Genomic DNA, 20,567 nt, shown 5'->3' on the forward strand with positions numbered 1-20,567 from the left:
TATGGATTTAAACTCCAAAGCTCTAAAACATGGAACAAACTTGAATACATGGAACAGTTCAGCACAAGGACACCCTGGTAAGGGGATAGCCTCAGGAAAACCATATCTACCTATTCTACTGATGTATACCACAGTGTTGGATAGAATAATTTGAATAATTCTTTTTTTTTTCTCCAAAAATACTTAAATTGCCATTGTTTGGATATACAGCTCTGGCCTAGCATAGCAGAGAAGCAGCTACACCCCTTTCTCGGTGCAGTTATGTTACCTGCATCTACCTTTTTCGTGGGTTTATATTATTTTTTTCTTTTTGACTAATCTTTACTTTGAGTGTGGGCTACTTGGTAATCATAGGTCTTAAGGACAGAAGAGACAAAGGTTTTTGGAACTTAATGCATTTGTGAAATTAATTGATTAAAAAAATTGACGTGCTTTATTTTGTTTTGTTTCAATTTAAGAAGATCTGGGAATGTAAGTGCTGCATATCATGTGATCTCCAGGATGCAAATAGCTGTTCTGCTCCTGTAACTGAATTCTTAACCTAAACACCTTAAGAGAGAAAAGCTTGGTAAGCTTGATGACAAGAGGAAGAATGTGGGTATTATAAAAAACAGTGCTAAATTGTATCATGAGCAACAGCACTTAGTGTCATTGCAGGCATTTGTTCTCTGGCCTATCTACCGATCCTCTGTTGTAGGTCTTCCTTGTAAACCCATGGTGACCTGACAGAGCTGACTGAAGGCTGCAGGGAGACCCTCCAATTAATGGCTGTGACGCTGCTTCTATCAGTCACCTCTAAGTGAGTTCTGTCACATAATACATGAGCTATTATGACTGAGGTAAATGGTTGCCACCAATGTATGCGGTACACATGGTAACTAGTATCTGATATTTAAATAGTCCCAGTAGCACTTGGGACATTAAGCTGTGATATGGGATTGAGGTTTTGGATAATCCTGAATGTGTTACTTGAAGGATAGACGTACTTAGTTAACAGCAAATAGCCTTCACCCTCACATGAATACGAAATGAACTGTCTTTATGTCAGCAAGGAGTACAGGGGACAGGGATGGGGCTGAGGGACCACTGGAGCCCGACCTCCCTGTCTGGGTCAGTGCCTGTGAATTCTAGCAGAAATACTTTAGAAGATGTTATCTCCAGATGACAATACGGTGGGGACACAGTATAGGGGAGGAAGGACATGACAAGGTAGCTTGTCACCATGTCCCCAGAGTGTCACCAGTGTGGGGTGGTCTCAGTGGTGACTCCCCCTGTTCCCTTGCAGGCGGGGAAGCTGCAACTAGTAAAAGTGAGCTGATTGTTTCAATGAAAATTTTCCCATTCCAATCATCAGATAGGGAAGTCTTTAGCTCAAGCTGAGGGACTAAAGCTTTCTCATCGCTGGTTGCTGCCCGCTGCAAGTGTTGTCTTTGCTCATTTGAACAGTTGAGGGAGAGGGGGCAAATACGGTCATAGATGCCTGTGTCTTCCTCCCTCTTTCTTCTCAACAGAAATTGATATAATTTTTATTAGTTTTCTTGGTTTCATTTTCTAATCACAGTCAGAACCTTCTGAGTGAACCCACTCCGCCAGAAAAAGCCGGAAGAATATAGTCCCTGCTTCCACTAGTGAGCGCCGCTCCTGGTATTAACGACAATAAAAACTTGTGAAATATAAGAGGATTTTTTCTTTCCTTTACTTTAAACTGTTTGAATAAGCTAACAGTATGTAAAAAACCAGTAGATGAAAGCTATAATTCTCCCCTTTTCCTCCCTCTATCCTGATCTGGAGCAGAAGCATTACCTCACATTACTTATCTTTCAAGAAAATGCCAAAGTGAGCAGCAGAGCAAAGAGTTAGGCAATAGCCTCTGTTCTAAGTGGGGCTGATTGTTTCCACGGCTGCTTTACACTTTGTATTCTTCCAGCTCTAAAATTCGTGGCAGCTAAGATGTGGAAAACGGCTCCCAGAGCAGTCTCAACTGTAAATGAATGCAACTACTAGACGCAAATAATTGGAGCATTAAAAACCCTGCGTTAATATAAAGCCTTTTTGTAATACTCTGATCCATAGACCTTCTGTGAAGCTTTTGCTGCCCTGATTTTTTGCTACGTAATAGCTTTCACGTAAGCTTTGTAAAATTAAAGAAAAATATAAGCTAGTGTTGCAGCTTGCATAGATTTCCCATGTAAGAAGGCTGTAACAGTAAGTAGTATTTTCCTGTGTTTGCAGCTCAGATTAGCCTGAAATGCTGCTTGTGATGCACAGAGTGATTCTGGATACATCTCTTCACTATTAAACTCTGTTCTAGTGAATCTGGCATCTGAAGTACTCCATCAACCTTTAATGTGAATTAGCAAAGAGAATGAATTTGGCACCACTGCTGCAAGCATTAACAGATTTAGATTTGTTTTTCTTTGGTCTGGGACGTGGCTAGCTTGGGCACTTTACAGCTTTTATGGGTCTGCTTTTGTCAAAGGCAAGATGACCACTGAAATCACAGAGTCTGGGGGGGGGTCCTGAAGCTCAGACGGTTTTTACAAGTATAGAAGGGCTGATGGGCTTTAAGTAAAGCACACAGGGTGGTCCCAGCCCCAGTATAGGTTAGCCTTCTGTCACTGGTTTTCGTTTCTGAGGGTGAAAGCTTTCCAAGGGTGAAGCTTCCCACTGTACCATGTTCCCATGCAATTGGTTCTGTGCTTAGGTCTATAACAAAGTTCCATCTGTGCTGGCCTCCTACTCCTCCTCCCCATCTGGCAAATCCTCTCATTGCTGACTACAGAAAGATAGATTGGATGGTTTCATTCTGATTTCAGTATTTTGTTCCTTGAAGGTATTTGGTAACTGGAAAGCAGCACTGAATCCACATCTCAGACAGTTCTAGCTCCTTTCACATGACTAGGCTTATCCACTTCATGTTATTCCCAGTCTGTCCACCATGGCCTAACTCTACAGAAAATGTAGGAAAGAATTTTGAGGATATGCAATTGATGAACTTGGACTTAAGGAATATGGACAATTAAATTTTGCTTTTGGAACTGAGCCCAAATGTGTCAGTAAAAACAAGCAGCAGAGTTTGACCTTGGTGGAAGTATGATTGTAGAAGAGTTCCATAGAGAAGCTGCAGGTGGGTTCACAATCCATTAAGCTGATGTTTAATTGCAGATCTTGGAAATGGAAAACTCTCATGGAATTTCATTTAAACACTCACTGTTACCTTCCTCTAATGCTTTGTTACTGCATGGTGGAGCATCCTTTCCTGACTGCTGAAATGGGGATTAGGCAGGACTAGCTTTTAATTACTAAACCAATAGTTGAAATGTTGATTGAGGTGGGTGGGTGGGTGGGAAGAGTGGAAGCATCCTATCCTGATCTGTGTCAAGATGTAATAAAAATACACTCAAGTATCACAGAGAGCTAGGCAGAGAGGCTTATTTGTAGACCTGACAGAAAGGGTATTAACTGAGAACTCTGAGAACATAAGGACTCCTGGACCATCCAAGAGAAGTTATACGAGAAGTCTAGCTGATAGTTGTAAGCAACATTTCACTTTGTCTGTTTCAGTGTCTGTTCATGATCTTAAACCCTGGCTGTTCACATGATTACTGTTGCTATGAGCAATGTTTTGTTTAATATGCAGGGTATGTCTGGAAAAATACAGGAGGTAGAGTGTTAGAGATGCATCTTTGTGGCTACTAATACCGACATTGCCATGAAGACTGAAATAAAACCCATATGGGAAACAGATACGGAAACATCAAGTTCTCCTGAATTATCTTTGTCATACTCTGCAGTGAAATGTCAGCATAAAAACTTAAATAGGTTAAGCTTCCTCTGGTAACATATTGGGACGAAATTCAGTTATTTTACTGGGTAAAGATTTGGGTCAGTCAGTTACTATTACAGAGTGATTAGATTGCTCAAGAGGCTTTAAAACAAATGTAACTAATGAATTAACCTCATTCACAGAGTGTGAAATCTGTTCTAGGAGAAATGCCAACTAGTTCAAACAATACTAATTATGGAGTAGCAACAACAAGCAGTTGTTGAAGCTGTAGCTCATTCCTCAGTGTTCCTGTCATAACTGGGAAAATGCTGTTCTGTACCAAATCTGCTTTAAAAAAACGTGGCAAAGGATGGCAATAGCAACCTGCATTTCTGAAGGTGGGAGCACAGATCAAATCTATTGCAAAGTCAAACTGACCTACTTTAACAGTCTTCTACTCAGAAGTGAGTTACAGTGAGCATTCTGCTGCAGAGCAATGAACTAAAAATCACTGTATGTATTCACCATATGGGGAAGGGCATCCTAGAGCCACCTGTTGATTCTTGCCCCAGGGACTTGGATTTTGACTAACCTGAAATTTTCAGACATGTTAAAGTGAACTATCACTTAAACTGCTCAAGATTTGGCTTCTTGGTAGTCTAAGCTGCACTGTAAAACCATTTACAATATTTACAGATTTGCAGAACCATTATCTTCATTAAACTGAAGGCATTGTTCAGATCTGGAGTTGTACTGAAGCTTTGCTCAGGCTGATCATGGTCTGTGTTCTAGTTTTAAAGCAAGGACTTAAAATATTTACAGTGAAAATAAATGGCTTCTTCGTAGGAAGACAGAAAGATGGTTTTCAGTCCCAAGTTTTACCCATGCTGTCCAAAGCTTAGATGGCTTCATTTCAGCAAAGACTTAAATCGTACACAGTAAAAAAATCTTGTTCAATTGCAGGTTATGTGATATGGGTGCCCCTGAGTCAGCTAACATCCTGAATTTTATACCAGGGTGAATCCAGTGACAGCTTCATATGGCAGTTCCGAGATACTCAGCACTTTATTGAGCTCTTATCATCACTAAATATGATTACACTGACAGTGTCTCTAAGCTTGTTGCTGTTGTCACTTTCTTGACGGAGAATCAATATTTGATTCACCACATAATTCCGTGTTAAGCTTGGATCTCACTTGAGCTGTGGTATGCTGACAGAGCCTTAAAAGTTAAGGAAAAATGTAGGCTCAGTTGTTACCTTGGAACTTTCAGACACGTGCTATTGATTTAACGCAGAAAAAACACAGGAGAGTAAAGTCTTGATTAGTTCAAGCTAACCTTTCAGTAAAATTGCCTTAATTTTTTGTAACATTTATATGCACAATGCTATAACATCCAGTGATAAGGAATGACAAAACAGGATAAGAAATTGATACAGTGAAGCCAAAACAGCTAGGTCTGGCAAGACTGACATGGACACTGTGCTACAAGGACCTGTTGGTAACCATCATGGAAGATCATGATCCCAGGACCATCAGAGTGAGATGTACCTCTTGCTGAGATAGTAAGCATGCTGCATTACTGAACATCTAAAAAGTGGTATGGATCTTCCTGGTGTGAGAGAGGTGGTGATCTTCCCCGTTCTTCTGGGTCCCTCTCCAGAAAAGGAAGGTAGCAAAGGAGTCTTCACAGACTTTGTGCTGGCATAAGTGTTCCTTTTGGCTGTCTGAAGCCAAGACAGAAATCAGAACACTGAGCTGCCTTGATGGTGAAGATCTCACATGACTTAATTTAAGAGCACGACGTTGTATTAGTGGCTAATGCAACATCCCCTAATGTGGATCCTAGGTGACAGATTGCACAGTTTAAACAGCAGCTTGAAATACACAGCTGCAGAGCATATCTATGTATCAACATTTGTCTGGTAAGAAAGCAAAAGATTTTCTTTGGTGTCATAACGAGTGTGACCAATTACTAATCAGTGAAGGGATGCAAAAGAGCATGAAAACAAAGCTGGGGATGGTAGTAAGGGTGGGTCATGTTACTTCTCTACATTTCAGATGAGAAATCTTATTATCTTGTTCTTTTTGCCCATGACTCTTGTTGTGCTGTGGCAGGGAAATTGCTGCTTGTGAATACTAACGTCAGAAAAACAGCCAGCAGTAGACTGTAGCTTGAAAAGGGAATAGCAGGCACTTGACTGTAGCTGTGCAACAGGCTGCCTGGCCAAGAAGAAGAGTGCTGTCAGGCAACAGCAAATTCTGTGGGAAGATGTGGCAGGTGTGTAGAATTGCTCACTTTAATGCTTGTGCTCTCAGGATGGTTATGGACCCCCAGCAGCAACATCTGGAGTACAGTCCTGCTGCGTGATACAAACAGGTCTGGCTGTGTACCAAAGACAAGGAGTTCTACTGATCATGTTTATTCGTGTATGTATTTGAAACAGTGTAACTTGGAATTGCCTTTCTTTGCAACTTGCCCTTCAAAATCAGTGATACTTACCTGGCATAGTAACTCCAGCCCTTCACCCTTCCCATGTGAGAATTCCCCCATGGGATGATGTGTGTGCTGTAGCAGCACAGTCAGCCCCTGGTCCCCAGAAGACAGTACTCCTGAACATGGCAACTGCCCTGTGTCAGAAAGGGGTCCCCAAAGGGCTGTCATCTAGGGCATGTGTGCCACAGAAGCTGGTGGGATTTACTGTGTGTCTGCGTTAGTTCTTTGAGCTGCTTAACAGCTTACTGATAACAGCTCCATCTTTGCAGCTTGAGGAGTGTCATGGCAGAGACAGGGCTCCCGTGGCCTGCTTGCACTGCAGATCCCAGGAAGAATTTCCTGGAAAGGAGCTGGTACTCATTGCTTGTATGCCTCACCTTGTATGCCCCCTTTCTGTAGTTGTAGCTTCCTCATAAAGATGTAACAAAATCCCATGGGCTATTTGTCTAGGGACAAGGAAGGGCTCCTGGCACATTTCCACCGTTGCATTTTGCTTATGGTTTGACCAGGTTTGTCTGACCTAGTTCTGTTCATAAACTGGGCTTAACAGTAGAGTCCTGGAAATGTTCCCAGCTGCTAAAGGCAGGCTATTCCCTCTGCAGTAATTAATTGCCACTCAAAAGCCCTTCACCGGCTATGTATCATAACGTTAACATAAAAAAACATGTTCTCTTGGATTCTAAGCTTTGAACAAGCTTCTTATGGTGGCAAGACTTATATTCAATATCACAAGGGCACCATGGGACTCTGCTCGTCAGTTGTTTGCTGCTAAGTACATATTGAACTGGAAAAATCTCTTTCCTGTGTACCCATTACAGAACTGTTATCACAGAATAAAATGAAGCTTTGGATTGTTTTTATTAAGCTGGGTGTGATTTTTCATTTCAGTGTTACTTTCCATCATCTGTGAAGAAGAATATGGGAACAAGTATAATGAATCGTAGCTTGATGCCAACTAATAATTTGGGTACCGTGAGGCTCCTGGGAGGGCTCAACAATTAATACAGGCAGGGAGAATTGTTAGCACTAACTGTCTAGCAAAGAGGCAAGTTTTGGTTGAAATAAAGGTACCTAAATCATACTCATTAGATCTAAATCATGTAAAGGATATAGTAAATAAATGTCCTGTTTTCTATGTAGTATTAGCTTCATCCAGAAATGCTTGGGACTTGTCCAAATCTCAGGTCACCTTCCATGAGCATATACATGAATTTACTGGGTCAGGAATTTAAAACTACACAAGGGACCTCAGGTCCTAAACTTTTAAAGTTTCCCTAGCTCTTACAGTTTAAAATGTAGGTTTTCTGGTTGTGCTTGCTGTTAGGAATATGCAACCTGCAACTTAAAATGTTGTGTCTGATCCCCCTTAATAGCTGAACTCTGTCTCAATATGCCATTTAGTACATGCATTTTTAACAAAGAGAGCAGGAGACTGCTGTAAAACCTATTGATTCTACTGCTTTATAAAAAGCAAGAGGTTTGCATTCCCCCGGAGCAAACATTCATGCACTTAAATTAGCTACTATGTGAATTGTAGAGGATCCTCCTTCTGGAACTGCAGTTCCTTTGATGGTTCCTCTGAGATTTCCTGAACCTGAACTGTGTCAGCTGTGCTTGTTTCCAGCTTACTGAGAAGTGTGGAGGTAACCCCACGAGCTGGTACAGGGTTCAAACTGGGAGCTGCTGGGTACCTGCGCTGGTGAGGAAGTGTTTCCTGAAATGTTGCAGTTTGAACAGGGTGGGTTGCTTGTAGGCAAGGTGCACAAGCTGAGGTATATGTTCAGTATCACTGAAGACCAACTTAATAGCTATAGTTCCCAGCAAAGGCCAGAGATCCTGTGTAAAGAGTGCTTCTTCACATGGACGTAAGTGACTAGGATGAAAGTTACTACTTCAGAAGTTACAATGAATCCTCCCCTGCATAATTTATATCTCCTTCTTTGAAAGAAATCACATAATTTCATGTCCAGTTCTAGCCTCTCAGCAGCTTTACTTGTTGCTCATTAGCTTGTGTGCAACCATTAAGGCAATCTGGAGGACAAGATTTTAAAGCCTAATGTTACCAAAGACTAATACAGCTTTTTTGTTGAGATGTTCTGAGCCCTGGCCCCACAGCCTTCCGTTACAGAGGTACCAGAAATGGATCCTTCAGCAGAAAAGCCTTGTGTAAAATGGAGTTGTCTTACTGTCTGCTAATACAGGAGCCGATAATACAGATGACCTTGCACGTGTGCTTAGGAAGGGAAGAAATATATTGTGCTTGGGTTGTATTGCATGTCAAAGTGAGACAAACTCACCAGAAGAGAAGAGAAATGGAAGAGTTTGAAAAATAAGTAGGATCAGGGTCTTATAGAGCTGATCAACAATCAAAAACACTATCATCAGCTCTACACTGAGAAGGGAAGCTCCCAAAAGTTGGACATTGCCCATAGCCACTGTTTCTGTAACTTCCACAATTATCAGCTGAAGACTATGTCAGGACTCAGAGTATGGGCTCAGATGTATTTTGTGTGATGGAAAACATTTCTTCTACTTTGTAGAGGCTGCTTAGATCCCTTCTGCTGCCCTTGAGTTATTTGCAAGGTTTGCCTTAGCATTCCTGACACCTGGAGAGGGAAGGTCTGGTTCCCTTGGCCAACATCTGAAGGTAGACAGTGCATTAAAATGAGAGGTCAAGTGTGGTTCAGTAGCTTTCAAAAGAGGCCTTTGGTATTTTAAGCACACGATTTAAAGTCAAAATATTGAATTGTGACACCTTTCAAAGGAAGCGAAGTTGTTACTTTTAGGATGGTTCCTGTGGCATATCCTGTCCCTGAAAGTGTTCCTAAGGCAGCAAGACTACCGCATATCTGCTGCATGGAATGCTGTGCTTTCGAAGCAGACAAAGGTGGAACACCTCAAAGCTTAGCCTCATCTTTGTCTACAGTTTCAACTTGTGTGACTACTTTGAAATGCAAGATAAAATGCAGACTCGGGTCTCCTTAAACTCGGCTGACCTGAAGAAACGACAGACATGATGGACCTGCATTTTGCAGGCAGGGGGCTAGGATGCAGGCATGTCCCTGCCCTTTGTCCTTAGTTCAATAAAGAAGGCAACAGACTGCTATTGACCCAGATATCAAGGGTCAAAAAACAGGGGAGTTTCGGCACTAGTTTTCCGAATAGTAAGCTGGATGAAGTAAGATGAAAGTATGTCGTGGATTCTTACTTGCTCCTTTTCAATCATCTGAGCTGTCACAAGTATGACTGCCTCATTATCCTTGGGCCCTTGGCTGAATTTTGATGACCTGTTGGGAAGTGTTTAAAGCTACCACTACAGACTCCTCAGTGCTCCAGACAAGGCTGGAAAGTCTTGGTTGCATCAGAAAGGTTTAAAGTCAAATCAGCCATCATAAAATTTAATAAAGCAAGTGAAAAATTCTGCTGTGGTCTTCAGTAGCAGCACTTCAGTTATACTATCCTGAGAACTGTAAACGCTTATTTATGTTTTTAGCTATTCGTTACTTGATTTGGAAAAGGTGTAGTAGATTTTTAAATATTCCCTGAGGAATTTGGAGGGGGCCTGTAGTATTAAGCTATATGTAACCTGGGATAGAGTATTCTCTAAGGTGACATAAACTGCTGCAGCTGTGGTTCTGTTTCTTAGCCTGGAAAATGGGTTAGAGAGCTCATTTCTCATACAGCTGACAAACACGTGTGCACACCTGCTGGAGCTGTGCATGCTTAATGGGCCTGAAATTGCTGTTGCCTTGCAGAACGTGAAATCTGGTTGGTCAATGGTTACCTAACATGAAATATTTGTCAGAAGTCTCGAAAGCTAATTTCATCTCTATACTTTGTTCTTTAATGGGAAATAGGTTTAATTGGAAGCTAATACTTTTGTTAGAAATATCATGCTCAAAAGGACAAAAATGCTACTGTATCTTAGAAATAGTGTAAATCCTGTAGGTGCAAGTCACAGTGTGTTGGAATTAATGGAGATAAAATCTCAAGCAAGAGCTTCAGGATGCCCGTTATCAATGCCAAGGTGAATTATATGTATCATGAACTTTGCTTCATGGCTCTCACATCTAAACAAACTTGTGAGTTCAGTTAAGAATGTATTCCAAGGTTGTACCAGTCCTGCCCGTAAACGTTGTCTGATGCCAATCTGAATAAATTATGTGGATGGAAATAATTGATTTCATGGCCTGAGACCCCACCTTTGTGGGACAGGGGTCAAAATTCTAGCTGGGGTGGGTGCAGACTAAGGATCAGTGGCCTCTTGGGTTGTAGAGCTTAGGGGGCACACTGTTCTGCAAATACCCACGCTGAGTTTGGGGTTACTGATCTAGGAGCCAGGTTAGTCCCCAAGGATTCCTCTAAGATATCAAGGTCTGCTCATGGACAGAAAACCAATGAAGAGCATTGCTTCAGCTGTGATTACAATTGCATGCTAGTTCTGCATTCTCTGACTAAATTGACTCTTCCTGGCAGAGTGAAGGACCTACTCTTTTCTCAAGGGTTATGGCTGGGATCCACCGAATGTTACAGTACTCACTGCAGCCTGTTCTTTCTTCGGTGCCTAATCTCAAGCAGAAAGCATGATGTGGTAACTCTGCATCTTAAATCCTGTGAAAATAATACCAAGAGGAAGTGTGCCTCTAAGTGAGAAAGGGGGAACAATTGGGAAGGACAGGGTAAAGTGAAGCACCTTCACGATCAAAACAGCATTACAGCATTGCAAAGAAATACAGGGAAGTGGAGAGTCAATCAGCAGAAAAAATTCCCTCTGTAACAGTCAATTCATTTCCTATGGCAAGAGTGAGCAGTCTTAGAGTCACTTGGGTCTTCCCCTATAACAGTAAGTAAAACAAAGATGTAATAGAGTTGTTGGTTCCCCTAAACAGTCTGTATGGAAGTCTTTCAAAGAGATTTTTTATAGCATAGCAGTAACAGCAATCACCACTGCCTCTAATGTTAGAAGCAAAACCAGAATCAAGTTGGAAGTGTAGTATTTAGTGGGAAATGGGGCAGTTTCATACAAGAATTGACCATATTTGTCTAATGGCTAACTTTGTAATAGAACCAATAAAAGGCAGTCAATAAAACTGTCTTCCTGCAGGAGACTCCAGGGGCTGTGTATGACCACCTTCTGGATGACACCCTGCACCTGCTCTGGAGAGATGTTTGAAACTTGATTCGAAATCCTGTTTCAGTGTTTAGATCTGTCTGGGAAGCGTTCAGAGCAAAACAGATGTGAAAGCTGTATAACAGATGGGCCAGATTTGGGCTTGTAAGGACAAAACATGGCAGACGTGAACCTGCAGCATTCCAGTGGGTATGAACTTTCAACTGCATTGCACACCTTATGGATCACCTGGCACACAAATCCACCAGGAAAGGAGCCTGGCCTGTTGTGGCCACTGGCACGGAGCACTGGGCTAGCATTTGCTTTTGGAAGGTGAGTTTTCTTTTGCTAGACAACTGGGGGACAGCAGGTTTTTTCCTGTGTAAAAAGGGAATACTGAAACCACTTGTAAAGTGTTTCAAAATGTAATGAGAGCCAAATTCAAGGTGTCTACCAGATGGAAGTGCATCTGTCTTGTTGCTGAACTGTATAGTTTGCAGACACAGTCAGGTTAAATATAATTAATCATCTCTGATCTATATTGAAACTTGCTAAGGGTGTGGTCAAGGTACAAACTTGGGGTCTTTTCCAAGTGGGGGATACCAACAGACTTGCATCCTGCTTTCACCACAATCTTCTGGGACAGATTATCTGGAAATAGTTAATCAAATGCTTGCTTGGATATGTACAAAGGGCTCAACATCCAAATTGTATGGCATATGGGTGTTGTAAATCAGCATAACCTGAAAGACTGAAATGAACTGTAAACCTGCTACAGGTGCTCTAAGCTTCTCTCAGCTGCTTTGAGGTACCTGTGTAACAGCAACAGAAACAGGGTACTGTTGCAAACAAAATCATCCCAGCAATGGCCAAATTGTGCTTCATAATGAGTATAATGTAAAAGAAGGTGCCAAAGAAGTGCAAGGTGGGGAATAATTCACTATGGATATGGCTGAGCAGGACTTTTTGTCCCCAGAGAGACGAATTCTCCAAGAAGACATTATTGATCATCTGGCAACTGAAGTTAACAGAGATACGTGGGGGGGTTGCGACTGATGTTGGAGTTAAAGTAATGGTCAACTTTTGGTCCTGCTTTTATCCATGATACAATAAGCTGTAATAGAATTATGAGTTTGTCATAGATCTCAGACTTTATTAATCATCTGGAAAATTATTATAATTTGGCATAATGCATATGATGGAAGAGCAGTATTTGTGTCTTGCCAGCCTCTTTCCATCACTCTAACTTGCTGTTTGAAGTGGGAAGACCATGGAACTAGCTCATAGTGCCAGTGATATGATTAGTCCTAGCATAAGCTTCACTGGGGAGCTTAGTCAACAGGCTGCCTTCTGAAAGGTCCTGGTGGTGATATTCATTCGGCATTTGTCTGATTAGAATAAACCATAAAAATGTGTTAAAAGGTGATTGGATCAGTTCTGGACAAGCTAATGATGAACTCTTGCAAGCAAATTGTTATCTCCGTGAATTAGACTTTAAACTTCAACTCTTTTAACTGAAAGAAAGAAAACATCCTAGTACTTTACATGAGCTCTTGCTCTGGAACAAACTGTTTCTCTTGTCTCTTGTAAACTGTTTCCAGGTATCTAGAGTACAATATCCTTGAGAAAGTAAAAAAAGAAATAACTGAACTAGCTACTTAAGAGTTCCATATATTCAGTTGTTTTTTTACAGGTAGATTTTCTTGCAAGGAAGTCTGTTGTGAGGACACAATATTAAGCCTGAAAACAATGGATTTGAAATTTTGACAGAGAAAGCTTTCTCTAAACCCTACCTCAATTTAGTTGGTGAACATTCTCATTGGTTTTAACAAGCATTACATTTCATCTGCTTGGCACTGGCAGGTGTACTGCTACAGCCCAAATGCATGTTTCCTGCAAAACAACCAGAGAAAACCCATTTTTTTGGTTAGAAATTACTAAACGCAATTGCTTCATATTGGCACTACTGAACTAACTGATGAAATACAAACTTACACTGTTTGTAGAGGATTGAAGCTGGGTTAATTAGCATTGATAATATACAACTGTGGGCTGGCTTCAGGGGCGGTGGGTTGGCCGATGTAGATAAGATGCAGCTGTGGCTGGTTCTGGTAAGGGGTTGGGCAGCCAAGGAAGAAAGAGTTGTCAAGGAGGAGAAAGAAGCAGAGAGAAGAAAGAGAGAGTGTGTGCTCTGGATGAGGAGAGACTAGAAGACGGTAGAGAGACTGGTATGAAATGGTAAAAGACTTTGTTGCAGATGGTTAGTTTGGAGAGTGCTGCAGCAACTATTCATAATCAGTCTGTCTTCTTTCATGTTAGTAGTGCTCAGGGCTGAAGTATCAGGGCCCTGAGGCTGCTACAAGTCCTCAGCAGCTTTGAGCAGCCTCATCTAGGGCATTCTTCCCCCATGCCCTTGGCTATGCCTGGGAGCCCATTCTAGTTCTGTCCAGGGCTTTCATGCAGTTCCTGAGCTCCGCTGGTAGACTACTGGTCTCCAGCTCAGCCATATCTGTGCCAAGGCCTATACCTGGTTGTGGGCTCTGGTGATCTTGACCCCAATGTATTAATTTACTTTCTTGCTTGATCTTGGACTTGCCTTATTGCTATGGACTTGCCTGGTGATTACTAGGTTGTGTCTGATGCTGGTGACTTTCATTGGGCCCCACCATGACTTCCCAGCTTCATTGTGGATCTGCCTTGTTACCACAAACATGTTGGGCCATTTGGACTAGCTGGTGTCCCCTGGTAAGAGCTTGGCAGGACAGCACTGGCAAACCCCTTTTCTATTGCAAGGATTATTCTGTTTTTCAAATCTAGCTTGTTGCTCTTTCCTGTTGAAGCTTTATGGCACATGTAAACCAAGAACCTAGCATGGTTAATTCTCAGCGAAGAGCTTACTGATATTAGTGAAGTTTGTCATGTATGTTTTTCGTTTTTTTTAGCTTGTTCCAAATAACTTGTTTTAGGCCAGGGAGGTGAGGATGGAGGGTAAACAGATGAACCACTAAGGTTTCAGTGTGGTCACCTCCTGTGTTTACCTGCTCTTAATTTTCATGTGTAACGAGCTCTCTTCAGATGATTTAGCATTCTGAAATAACCTTTTACTTAGTTCTATGGAAACATGAGCTCTGTGGCAACCAAGCACAAAAAGGGAATTGAACAGAAAGTTATGCTGCTTTGCATAAATCCATAGCAAATGTGCATTTGAATACTGATATGTGGTATCTAATGGCAGGGATGGACAGAGCTCAGAAGGATAAGTGAAGCTATAGATCTGCTTCTATTTATTCATTTTTTTTTATAGTTGGGACTTCTTAGGTAAGTTACTAAATATGGAAAATCATAACTGAGCAGAAGCTGCTTGTAGCTAGGGGAATCATGATGTGATTCTTTTTATGTTCTTAGCTAGGCAACTTCTTTTGGCCCTACCGAAATAGGCTGTTAGGCTGAACTACCCTTTTCAGTGAGCTGGCAAGGTGGTTAGTGTTGCAGTGAAATACTGCTGAGCACTCTAAGGGGTCACAAGACTGTGACTTTCTTAGTCTTAGTGTTAGGCAGGATGCTGCTTAAGTTGGGCTGGCCAAGGGAATGGACAGCCATGCCTGTTTAAAACCTGGCAGCATGCAGCTTGCTATCACTAGTTAGGAGGGTGCATTAATTTTCTGAAAATGGAATTCTAACCACATCCAAAGAGAAAAGTATGCGCTGTATAAAATATATACACTTAGTCTCTAGCACTCTGATAAACTCATTCTGTCTGATTAAGCATACTGTGACATTTGACTGACCTTGTCAGCTGGAGGGGTGAATGGATAAAATAAATGAGCTTTCAGTCTCTGGCTGAACATATTTAATATGCTGGGTAGGAGGTCAGTATGACTCATCCTTTCCATTTGCTGGATGGCCTGGTATTTGTAGAGAAAAAAATCTGTCCTTCTGTTGATGCTTCCAGATATTTAATGCTTCTTGGTATTGAATCCACTACAGGTACCTTTCCAAACTGCTAGCCAGTTTCTGTAAAGCTACCGCACCTTGCCGTGGCTCTCTAAATGTGATTTAGTGAATTGCGGTTTGGTCATAAAGAGCAAGAATTCCCCTGTACCAGAAGGCCAGTAGGTGACTGCATTCCTTAACATGCCATGGGCCACTGCAGCTTCAGAATGCACCTGTCTGGATCCTACTAGCCAGATGATGGAGTTGCTTCTAGAAGGTACCCTTACATTCTCATTATCTAAGTAATGCTGCCAGGACTATAGAAAGTGGTGTGTGGCTTTTGTGCTTAACCACACACTGTATCTTATTTAATGAGGCCGCTCGACACCCAACTTGAAGAAGGCAGCAGGCTCAGAACAGGTCTAATAATGTTCAGGTAACAGCAAACTGTGAGAAGAAGCAGTAATCAGCTCTTACTGCCTCACAGAGAGCGTGCCTCAGTTTAATAACCTGCTTCTAAAAAAAGGTCCCTGAGGAAATGGTACACTGTACGTGAAGATCTCTATAGGAGTTTAATTAGGTGGTGTCCTACAAGAAGCATGCTTGCTTTTTCTCAAGTTTCTTTAAGAACTGGGCCTCTAGTTCCTAATTATCTTGTTCTTTTTGACTGGGACAGCTAAATGATTATGATCTGAGCTGGGAGAATGAATGCGATAAAGTGATGTTCTTAAATGCAATCAGCCACCCATTGCTCTGACAAAAAGTGTGATAATGTAATAACACAGCCTTGCAATGACATGAATGTAAGAATGCTGCAAAATGTTTGCAGAAGTCTGCTTAGGAATTAATCGAGTTAGCTTTACCTTGTAAGATGATACAGGTCCTCCGTGCTCCAGCTGAAGCTTTAAGTCATTTCTAAATGAGCATGACATAAAGTGAACAGAAACCCAATCAGGAATTAATAGATCTAGTTGCATATCCCTGTCACCACACTGTCTCCGCTAGACAGACCAGATTGAGCCACTGAGCCCCTGGTGCAGCTTCTAAGTAGTTTAACTGTACTACAGTGATGTTAGAGGCCTCATTATGATAACAGTTATGAAAGCTGAACCCCCAAAGTGAGACAGCAGTGCAATAATAAAGTAAAAATTATCCAGCACCTTGGCCATTATTACCTCACATAGGAAGGCTAAAAGCAAAAAGGAAGTGCAAGATAGCTGCATGCAAATGGCTTTTTTTTTTTTTTTTTTTTTTTTTGTCCCAGCTGTCTACACAGCTAGATGAGTGTCAGGTTAATTTTTTAAGACACTGACTTCAAGATATTGTAACACTTCATCCTTCATCGTGGATGCAATCTGCCCAGGTTGTCTGGTAGTTATTGATCTTAAGTCCAACATCAAGTTTTTTCAAGGTTATATCACCTGAAAAAGTAAAAAGTAGCCCTGTCCAAGACTATAGTGACTTTGGTATGTTTCTAAGCTGTTGAACAAAATATAGAGGTGGCTGAGGTTGTGAAAATAGTACAGGAACAACGAAACACTTCAACTGATTGGTCTGAATGACAGCTGTAAGTCTGGATCTCCTTGTACTGGTATAAGTGTTTTTGGACTCAAAACTCAGAAGTGAAACAGAAGGAGAGTTCAGAAGAATTGTAATACTTAAGATTAAGGTATACACATACTACTATGTTTGCAATGAGAGTGTAGAGAAACGTGGGTATATTCTCCTAGCTATGCAATTCGCTGTCTCATGATTCTCCCTCCCAATTCTGCTGTTGATGTCAATCTTCTCCAATCTGGTGCATGAAGAAGTGTTTTTTAGGTGTGAGAGCAAACACCAGACTTCACCAATATGTTTCTCTGTGCCTTGTGTCTGTTGCTTTGATGCCCCACTGCAGCTAGTGAAGGCAGCAGTCCTATTCAGGTCTTGGTGTCTGCCTCTAACAGATGCTACCAAACCCTGACTGGAGTCGTAGTATGTGAAATGCAAACGATGGCTGTTGGGTAAAACCCTTTCCAGGACAAACGCCCAGTGTAGTCCATGCTGCTTTGCATGATAGCGTCGTGTTTGGAGTGAGCAATGGCATTTGGCACTATATGATGGAGCAGGAGACAATGGCACTGTAGACATATGATGGCTAACAAGCTTGTGGCCCAGAGCAGTTGCTCACATCAGATCGATGGAAGTTCATATGGTGTATGATTAACACTTGCTATCAAGCAGAATCTTTTTTAAAAGCTGTTCACAAAGAGGGAAAGAAAGCTTATAATGGTTCATAATGATAGCTTTTACGGAGAACTTGCTATCCAGCACTTCATAAGAAGCCATCTGCCACACTGAGAGCGCACAATGGAGCCACGTTGTAATTCCTAATGCGGGGCATGACCTGCAATATAGCAGACAGAAACCTGGGTATGGCATTCCTTTGATGTAGCTGGGATTGTTACCCCCACAGTCTATACTTAGTCTGTATTTAGACGTGCTCTGTCAGAGGTTTGTTGCCCAGCCATGGGGTGTAACAGCTGAAACTGCTTCATGGCCTACTGCAGACCCAGCAAAAACGCTCCCCTGAGACACAGACTGTTCTGTTCCTGTGCCCTTTGCAGAATTCATGAGGAAGACTTAGACATGCTGCATCATTGCATCTTAAACATTACAGATCTGATTGGCACCAGAAAATTTCCTCCTTGGGTAGATCATCTACGTAGGGAAGCAGTAAAGCACAAACTTTTACACATCTAGTAGCATAAACAATGACAGCACCCAGGTTTGTTATGAGGCGGAGCACTACTTGTGGTTTATTGAAGCATCAAAGACAGAACTGGATACTGTGTGCTGGAAATAAATACTTGATCAGCTTTTGTGCTATACTTGAAATTTGTTTTCACTGTTCAAGTAAACCCACTACACTATCTTTTCACAAAAAGAAAACTAGTACCTTGGTGCAGAGAAAGTAACCCTGAATACAACTGTATTTATTAGCGTAGTATAGTACAAGCGTAGGAATATAGTAGCATGACCTGAATGAAATAACATGTTGAGTAGGAAAGCTTGTCATGTAACATTTTTTGCACCCAATACTCATTAGTGCTCCAGCATAGTCTAGTCTGTATGTTTCCATTTAATTTTTTTATCCATTTCCTTACAGAAGCTCAACACTAAGTGTCTTTTGTGTGAGGTGCCAGCTGACTTTGCTAGTGAATGATCACATCTCTATTACTTTATGTTCAGCCATACATTCCTTTGGCCTGTGACCCCGTTGCTTGCTTCCATTCTCTTTAGGGTGCATAGTTTGCATTTTAGCTTGAGTTTTGACTGCTATTGTGTTCCCTGAACTATGCGCTATCCAGCTATGCGCTGGAAGAGCTGACTTGTATTGCAGCTGTGCATTTTTGGCAGGAGAAACTTTCTTGGTTGGGGGAACCCCAGAAGTTCATTTCTAAATAATCAATAAATAGAAAATATTCCAAGTAGAATTCTGCCCTGGCTTCAATGAGAGCCAAGAATTTACTCATATTAAGTGATGTTTATTCTCAGGAATCAGGAAACAGCTTTATCTTCTGCAAAGATACTTGAGAGATGTGACCTGGGAGTCTAATCTACTGTGTGGGAATGCTACAGTGGTAGTCAACATAGCTTAAATCTGGCTGTCAGGCCCGCCTCGTAACCACATGACTACTTTCCTTCCCTTTTTAAGACAGATTAGCAAGTAAAACTACTAAGGGTGTATTCAAGCACTCAAAACTTTCTGAGAAATTACCGTGCGCATCTGTTATCCACATTGGTGGGCCAGTCTGTCCAACTGCAATTGCCTTTTTCCTCTGGATTTTGGCAATACCCATTTCTAACAAACTTTGTTGGCAATGGAGATGCCAGCTTCAGTCTAACTATACACCAAAATGATGATTCGTGGCAATCGGTTATTTAGTCACTCTTTTGCTCAGGTATTTTGATTGCAGTAAAAATACACTTTCTGAATGAAATGGACTGAGTTTGGTGGACTAGGAATTGAAGCACAAAATTCTGTCTTTTCCAGCCATTTTCCCCTGCAATCCTGAATATTGTCTTTTTAACTCTCTCTGAATCAGTGACTCCTCTCTGTATGGGACTGTCACAGCTGATGACACTGCCTGTGAGATCTCTTCACCACCAAATACTTCTAATTCATTTCCCACAACCATATGGTTGTCATGAGGATTTAACCTCTTCAGTCAGTAGGGCTTGCATTTCCACAGGCAGATGAGAAGCTTGCTATATACTATCCCAGCAATACAACTGCCACAGACTTTTTACATCAACAGAAAAGATGCAAGCTGCTTTCTGAGAAATTAAATGACCAAGAGGTTGGAATACATAGAAAATAATAAATAAATAAAGCCTCAGGAGAAAACTTCAATGAACTTCTGGCAAAACCAGTAAGATTCTCATCTTTAATACACGATGGAAACTGCTACATAATTTTGGTAATGGTGGTTCAAATGTAGGAAGTCAAATGCATCATAATTCCCTGGGTTCATGGCTGTCTGTTTTCTTATGGCTACATTGCATTTTTAAAAGGCAGTATCATAATGTTGCTCTGAGCACTGTGGCAACAGCTAAGCTTTAGGCATCATATCAGAGGCTTGAGGCAGAGATAAGTCACTTAGTATTTTTATCTCATTGGGCATATGTTTGTTATGTGACCCTTATATTGGCAAAGCCCTTACAAATTTGCATTATCCCACCCTGACTGATGCGTTTATAGTTGGTGTGGGGAAGGGAAATGCCATTACGCCAAAGAGCAATTAATTTCATAAATCAACTCTGCCCATGTTTTCTTTTACTTTTTCACAGCAACTGCCCTTAATATTCAGCTTCATATGCTGGTTTTCAGGTCAGGCTAAGACAAACTGTCAGTGTTAAGTGCTGCACGTACATGAAAGGAATATTCTTGTAGTTGTAGTTATGGTGGCAGCAGAAGGTTTCTAAGAATATATTACATAGTAGGCATGTTGTACCATTAATGTCTTCTCTGAGTTCTGTAAATAGTGGACTGAACTATTACAGACAGCTATTCCCCCACAAAGCTAGTACTGGTTAGGGAAATGCAACACTAATTTAGTTTCTCCATAATAAGGCTTCTTTAGTGTTTGAAGTCAGTGAGCTTTACAAACTTCTGGGCATGGTATTTTGCAGCTAGATTCCAATACGCGAGGCAAAATAATATAAATGTGTTACTGAAACTCAAATTTAAGAATAAGGAAACCAAACTGATTAGACTGA

The sequence above is a fragment of the Falco naumanni genome, chromosome 8 (genome assembly GCF_017639655.2).
Source record: "Falco naumanni isolate bFalNau1 chromosome 8, bFalNau1.pat, whole genome shotgun sequence".
Taxonomy (NCBI): Eukaryota; Metazoa; Chordata; class Aves; order Falconiformes; family Falconidae; genus Falco; species Falco naumanni.